The following is a 7,797-nucleotide window of genomic DNA, read 5'->3' as shown; positions in this document are numbered from 1 at the left end:
GTTTAAACGGACCAACGGAACGGTCTACATCTAATACATCTGGAAGAAAGAAATTTCTGCCTTCCGCCAGTTAAAAAGGACGAGTGGATGACAATGCTTGCCTTCCATGGCATTCGGTCTTGTCAAGTGTTGTAGCTGTCTATATCATCAGCACACCCACCTTTTAAACCATACGTTTTCACACAACAATGTACGTGGTACGCATAGCCGGGTCTGCATGAAAGAAACTGTGCTCAGAAATTAAAGCATTGTGTATTGAAGAATTAGCAGAATAAACCATAGGTATCCTGGAAAAAAGTTAAAAAAGCGGTTCCCGGACGGCAGTAAGGAAAAGCGTCGTCTTCATTAACGTTGGCTTCTGCACTGGCTTTGCATCCCCACCGTTTTGTTGGGTGTCCAATTTTGTGACGTTTGATTTGATCTTCAACGCTTGACGTACTTGTTAATTGACGCCCTCTAAACGTTCATGATCTTTTTGACGCGGCCAAGAATATAGAAGGAATGTTAAGTTTTTTTGTCAGTTTCTTCCAATGAAGGCTCCTTTTTTACGCATTGCATAAGCATCCCGTAGTTATTTAGAACAAACCTCTGTCCAGAACATGCTAGACTTGACAGTTATTGCAATCCGAATGATTCATAAATTTGGTTTCGGCGTTTGCTTTAACCGTGTGCACCTTCATTTTTATGGGTTTCCCTGCTTTTCCCCCAACGTTTTCGTTAAAGACGGCTCTCTCCAATGACTACAAGGGCCTCTTTGCAAGCTTGAAATGCTACTGTGAAATCACTCTTGCTCTAATGTGGCATAGCGAGCCTGATGAGGTGCGGCGCAAATACCACTCTCCTTCAGGCTGATCGAAGCAATGACGCCAGTATGGAAAAGCTGGCTACCAGGATTAAGGTTCAAATTTGGTCCCCATCTGCCATGGATAATTCTGTAAGCCTTGATGCACGGCGATTAAACAATGGGTACGCCGCTACTTAAAAGCAGTCACTGATGAGTACATCTTAGGGAAAACTTGATAACGTTCAGCACACCGATTGCTTACGTACCCTTGACAGCTCCCTCAACGGAGAAAAAGAAGGCAGGAATCTGTAATTACCAAGTTCTCAGTAATGATATGGAACTGCGTTTTGGCCTGTGTCAGCTAGTGGTAATCACTTAGACGCTGACAGCACCAAAGAAGTTTGATTTATTCGAGCGGAAATGAAAACCGGGCACACAAACGTAAACATATTTGCCCACAAACGTCTCCTGCATGTAAGTTTTAAGCAGAACGCACCTATGTATAACGTACTTACTTTGAAACACTCGTCTGTGCCAGTTAATTGTGCTCATTGGGGTCTCCCATACCTCGAACTAGCTTTTCTTCTACAAAGAGGCATATTCCCATAATTTTTGTTTTGTTCAAGACGGTTACCGAATGGCGTGAACTGTAAAGCTAAAATACGGAATATGCAGGAGTAAATGGCGAGAGCAATTGCAGAACCAAGCATGACGTCTGCTATCAGACTAGTCTAGAAAACCGAAACTCTAAAGTTTTCCTACTTAGCAAAATTGGCATGCGGAGGAAAAGCAGAACGGGCTACTTCCATACAGGAGATTCGTTCATTCATGGAACGAAAGCTAAACCTTCTTCTTTAGCAAAGGCCCTCTTTGCTGATGATGATAGCGAATGTTTATGGCTCAAGGGAATCTGCGGCCAGAGAGCTCTATGTTAGAATGTATTTTCGCTTGCTCAAGGTGGCGTGAAAGAGCCATTTCTCAAGAATTTCACCCTATCTAAACAAAACACCAGGCCAGGGTAAGCTTGTATCCATTACATCACCGGTGGGTGCCCGGTGAAGCTGGGGATCGATCCCCGCACCTCCGGCATGCGAAGCGGATGCTCAACCACTAGGCTCCGCTCCGATCAAGCGCTTTTTGGAAATGTAGACGATGAACCTCAATGAAAGTGAAGCTCCTTGACTCGAGCAAGGCACCTGTGTGCGATCGGGCCCTGCACACCGTCAGGGTGCCTCGCGTTATCCGCCGCCGAGGCGATTATTTCCCACCGTCACGTCCGCTACGAGCGCTGCCCTCACCACGATATTTTCGGCCACAAAAAAAGCACTTGTGTTCCTGTTGTCGTGATGGCTGGCCTGGCCAGCATCGTGTTCAAGACGTGTTATTATGTTGAATACCTGTTTCCACACTTGAATACCCAACGCTAAAGCTGGTATGTGCGAACTTGAAAAGCGAAAATAATTTCGCTCAGCACAATCATTAAAGAGAGTTCCTGACAGGTGACACCATCCGTGGAACGGCATGCGATATCTGCGTTTACTTCGCCTTCAGCCCTTTAGATTAACCCCTGCGATCGACGGCAAATCTATGTGGTTGTATGGCCTTCAGTGTCCTGTCAAGGCAGTGGACGAGCTCTACGGTGAAAAAGTGTTCATAGACGGCGCAACCTGCTTGGCGAGACCTCGACTTAAAAACTTTTTTCTCTGTTTAAAGAGTAATTTTGTTGATGAAAATCGCCGAGCAAAGCCAGAGACTGTTCAACTTTTTTCTCTGTTTAAAGAGTAATTTTGTTGATGAAAATCGCCGAGCAAAGCCAGAGACTGTTCAACTTTACCGTTGCTTGTATTTCTACTTAGACACCTTAGGGTGTAATGAACGCGTGTTTGAAATGCACTTTTCTGCAACGCATTTTTTTTTGCAGGGTACTGTTTATAGTTTTCTAAGCACGTATTTTGTGCGTAATAGATATGCAGGGAAATAAACGACTCCTAAAAATCTAGCTAAAACAAGTTGTAATATATTCTAAAGAATAACAAAACATGTAAATATTTTATATTTTACTCGAATTATAAAACTATGTGCATGGGCTACAAAACCGTATGATTTGAATCACACAGAAAGTGAAAGTAGTTAGATATGTTAAAATTTCTGCAGCGCATACTGGAAAAAAAAATTAATTTTATCGGTTTTTGAGCGGCGCCTTGTTTGGTGCCTTTTCGAAGCATTCAAAAAGTGCTGAGGTTACGAAAAATTTGTTTTTTGACAAAACTATCCTCGGCGTATATCACAGATGTTGCGGTATTTCTGAACATTTTTCACAGATAAGCGATTCTCGAGCGCAAAGTCTCATTAGTGATATCTGTCCACATATTTACCCAATTCTTTTGCTACCTTATGCGATTTTTCATTGTTTTTGTACTGTTTATTTCAGCCGCCTGCTTTCCTATCATTTCTTTTTAATTTTACTTTTCTTTTGGCGCCTTTTTTATTATAATTATGTCATCGGAAATTATTCTAATTTCCACAGTGCTGTTGAATTTACACAGTGCTGTAGTGTAACAGGCGTGTTCGCTTCTTCCCATCATTATTTCAGTCTGGACGTTGCCTCCTACATAAGAGCGTTTCTCCTTTTCTTTTATAGTTTCTGTGCTTCTTCCTTTATTTTATTCTCTTTTTGCTTTCATTGCTCTGATCGTGGTTGTTGTTTTCATCTCAGAACTTTCTCGTTTCTTTTTTTCTCCTTAGCTACTGGTAGCTGCTCATCTCCCTTTGCTGTGCCGTCTTCCTGTTTTTTGTACGGTTCACATCAGCTACTCTGTTCTTAATTTGTCTTTTCTCCTCCTTTTTACTCCGTCGTTAGTGCCGTCTTTTTTATATTTCTGGCTGGAATGCATTCTAGTTGCCTTCATTTCCATCTCTACTAGGAATACTCAAAAGACAATTTCCTGTTTTCAGTAAACTTTTGCTGTATTCGGGCTTTCATTGTTATCTTTTGCTGTTGTCTTAATGTTTCTTCAGAATGCAAGGTACTTCATCGTGCCCTTCCTGTGCCATCTGCCTTTCTTTCCTGTTACACTTTGTCCTCCCTGCTGTGTCTTCGTTTATTTTTTATATTTCCAGAAAGTGCGACTTAGCGATTTTGAATTTAGGCAAGACTCTTGATAATCTTTTAAGCAAATATTTTTCCTAAAAATTACTGGCTTAAATGTCAGCCACCAAATTTTTTGCTATCAGCTGTCTTAAAGCCAAGGCAAGTGTTTCCCACCAGACATCTTTCTGTTCTGCGTATTATTCTTTATTCAGGAAACCATTATAAATTACAAATCGATCAAATCAGGAATTTTTCGACAAGCAGAAGGAACTGATTGTCAGAGTTGCTAAACCGACCCGTTTTGAATAAGCGTAAATCGCAACATAAGCGCTACTGAAAGAACACACCACCAGGAGCACAACGCAAACCCAGAGGTGACAAGCTGTTAACTATGCCTCCCCAAAGCCAGTGAAAAAAAGAAAATTGAACAAAATTTTTGTGATACGCAAGAATTGTTGACCTCTGAATGCGCAGCACCTTGTCGCAGGCACCAGAGAGAGAAAAGGCGCGTTCTTATTTTTGCCTGCACTAAACTCAGCGCAATCCCTACGCGCATACTTTGATGACGTCGTTTGAAGTGAGGCACCGACCATTTTGGCATCATTGTTCCCATTTATCGCGTGAATCACTTTTAACAACGAACACAGATGAAGATGTGGTTGCATTTTTTTGGGGAAGCCTGATGCGCAGCAAAATAAAAGTTCCGAGTTCTGGATGTCTTTTGTGCTCCAAGCAGACGACAGAAATTTAGTTTGACGAGGGTGTTTAACCTTTAAGCGCGACGGCCCCTCGAGCCCATATTAAGGACTGTACTCCAAAGAAGAGCGTACGCCGGAAAAATACGCATGAAAAAGTCAGGCTCAAGAATTTTATCATAAGATTTGCACAAGAAACCTAACAAAATGTCAGGATTCATGAAGCTTTATAATAAAGATGTTAGTGGAATAATTGCTCTTCGATAATGGGCGATGAGCGCATGTCTCGGCGGTCAAGGCGTAGTAGGCGGCTTTTTCACGGCTCTGCCAGATTAAACACACATTCATCGCTCAGAACTGTCGTTTGCGTAGAACAAGTGCCTAAAACAGCGCAGGAGTAAATTTCAGGATACGAATAGCTCTTCACAGGTTCATTGAAAGCCTAAAGCTGAAGGCTGTGTACTGTGCGCCGAAATCGAACAAAACAAGCGCCGCACTCCATTATTAGGCGAGTGTGTCTCTTTTTCGCTTTCAAACAGAGACAGTCACAGATCATTGATATGGGCTACTTATCGGTGGTTTAGAGAAAGTGAGAGGCATCGCGGCAGGTTTTTGGAGACACGTCTCGAGCGTTCCATTGTTGAATGCGACTTCAAGTGTCTTGGTAGTGTCGTGGTTGTTAGCGAACTAAAGCAAAAGAATGTCACAACCAAATGCAACATGGATTCACATTATCTTCGCAGCGCGTCCTTCAATTACTCTTGTACGCTATCAGTAATGGTGATAGGTTGTGTAGGTGTTTCAGCTTTTATGTACTGCGGACAGTAGTTTCTGCAATGCAAGCATAGGATCGCAAATGAATGTGCGGCTTCCGTTGACTTCAATTAACTAAAGCTCAAATGAACTGCAAACACTTTGATATGCGCGCTTATGTGCGTATAAATTCATTCATTGTTACCATTTCTATTTCTTTTCTAGCGCCCACAGAAGCTACCTCAAACTGCTACAGTAAACGTTCTTCCAGTGTATATAATCATGCCCTTCGCCTTGGAAAGGGTGCAGAAAACCTTACACGGTGACCAGGTAGACAGGTCTAGCTCCTTTCCGTGATGGGAACTAAAAACTTCAACACTGACCGAGGAACTGCGCTGGTAGCTTTCGTCCCGGATGAGTAGGCCTTGACAGAGTCCAACTTGAGGCCACGGAAGACTTTGAATACAGTTATGGCGAATAGGATGGGACGCCATCTTAAGAACGGTAGCGGCAATATTTCTGCGCCCATTGGTCCGAGGAGCGCTCTCTGGCCTTTGGCTGGCAAAAAGAGAGCGAGACAAGAGATGGGCTCGCCCGAAGCTCCTTGTCGGCGGCGGATTGAGGTTGGGGCTGCTATACAGCGGCAGCGCTATTGCCTTTGGCAGGAGGCCCTAGATGCAAGGTGTCTTCTAAAAGATGGTCTCCTCCTTGCTTGTCAGTAGTATATTTTTGCTTTACTTCTGTATTCATACGCATAGGGAAAGCCGTATTCATTCGGGCGTTCAGCGCTGCAGTTCTCAAAATGCGGCTGTTCTTCTCACTGAAGTCAAGCGTGTCAACAAGACGGGTTAGTTGCTTCGTATTCACATGAAACTGCGCAGGAGCTTCGCAGCTAGTTCAGGCAACGCTGTAATCTAGACAAGAGCTGGCAATGGGATGCGTCGCAATACAAAGAGCAGGCGCGATTATGCTAGACGAACGCTGTGCCCGCGTCGTGCACTCATTGTTGGGCTGAATCATCTCTTTACGCGCTCCAATTTATTCATTTATCCTTTTTGTGGCGGTCAGTGCAAATGACTTAAGCTTAAGTTAAGGACAACGCAGCGAGCAATGGAAAGGAAAATGATAGAGGTAGCGTTAAGAGTCCGGAAGCGGGCAGAGTGGGTGAGGGAACAAATGCGGGTTAATGACAACCTAGTCGCAATCATGAGGAAGAAATGGCCTTGGGCAGGTCATGTAATGCGAAGGCAAGATCACCGCTGGTCCTTGAGGGTAACGGAGTGGATTCCAAGAGAAGGTGAGCGTAGCAGGGAACGGCAGAAGGTTTGGTGGGCGGATGAGATTTGGAAAATTGCAGGGATATGGGGGGCGCAGATGTAAAGGGGCACGGATATTTGGAGAGACACGGGAGGGGCCTTTGCCCAGCAGTGTGTTTATTCAGGCTGACTATTATTATTACTATTATCCCTCCGCAGCCTATCGCTCTGTGCCGCAGCATTAGGCACGCTTTCCTCCTTTCACTCTTCTCCGTGTAGACATACCTGAAAACGTATCCATTGATTCTGGTAACTCATAGGTTGTCTCAATGTAGCTTACTTTCTAATTGCCCCAGAAACAGCTAAGTCACTGAAAAAGTACAGAGTATCGGAATTCCCTCTCCACGCCTACGGAATTAGAAAGTATATGGCGGCCACTGCCTCACGTTCCCTGCTCTTTAATTACGTTTGTGATGCTCTGTGTTTCTGCCTTCGTAGCGTTGGTATTATAGATTATGAAATGATCTTCTATATAGTTGGCAGAGGCAGCTTTAGTGATGTTGAAAACGAACACTGAGAACAAATTTAAAACAATTTTTGAACTCGTTTAAGCAGCATCTTGCGCATGAATGCAGTCCTTGGACGAGAGCTGAGAGGCTTAGAAACCATAATATCTGGCACGCTTTTGTAATAGATACTCGACAAAATACCATATCCACACTGTCAATCAGGTGATAAATACGCAGTATATAACCCCACGCTTTACAGGGTGTTTACCTTCTTGAAAAGAGGGTTCTCAAGGTTTTAACAAGGCTCCTAATTAAGAAGTGCAATTTTTCGGGATAACGTTGTCAAGGGTGTAATAAATCAAAATCCAACTAAGACGTGCTAGCAGCCTTTTTAACTAATTTTGAATAGTTAACATTTAACTGTTACAGTTAGGATCGTGAATTATCGAGAGGCACGTAGAATACAGCAGTTAATGTGCATATCATTTTTCTAGAATTTCCGAAACTCGCCTATCATCAGCGATGTGGCCCAAGAAGTTTTGGCTATTTCCATGAGTTACGTGCACTGGATAGGCTGCTTTCCCTGCCCCCGTTTCAAACGCGCATGCATTTTAACGCAATGTTGCCAAAATACTTCGTACACAGCAGCGATGGTAAAGTCTGTTTCGAAATTCTTGAAACTGGCAAAGATATCACTTACGACTTGGTC

This window comes from Amblyomma americanum, chromosome 11 (assembly GCF_052857255.1).
Source record: "Amblyomma americanum isolate KBUSLIRL-KWMA chromosome 11, ASM5285725v1, whole genome shotgun sequence".
In the NCBI taxonomy this organism is placed as follows: Eukaryota; Metazoa; Arthropoda; class Arachnida; order Ixodida; family Ixodidae; genus Amblyomma; species Amblyomma americanum.
The sequence above is the reverse complement of the archived record's forward strand: the minus strand, read 5'-3'. Positions refer to the sequence as shown.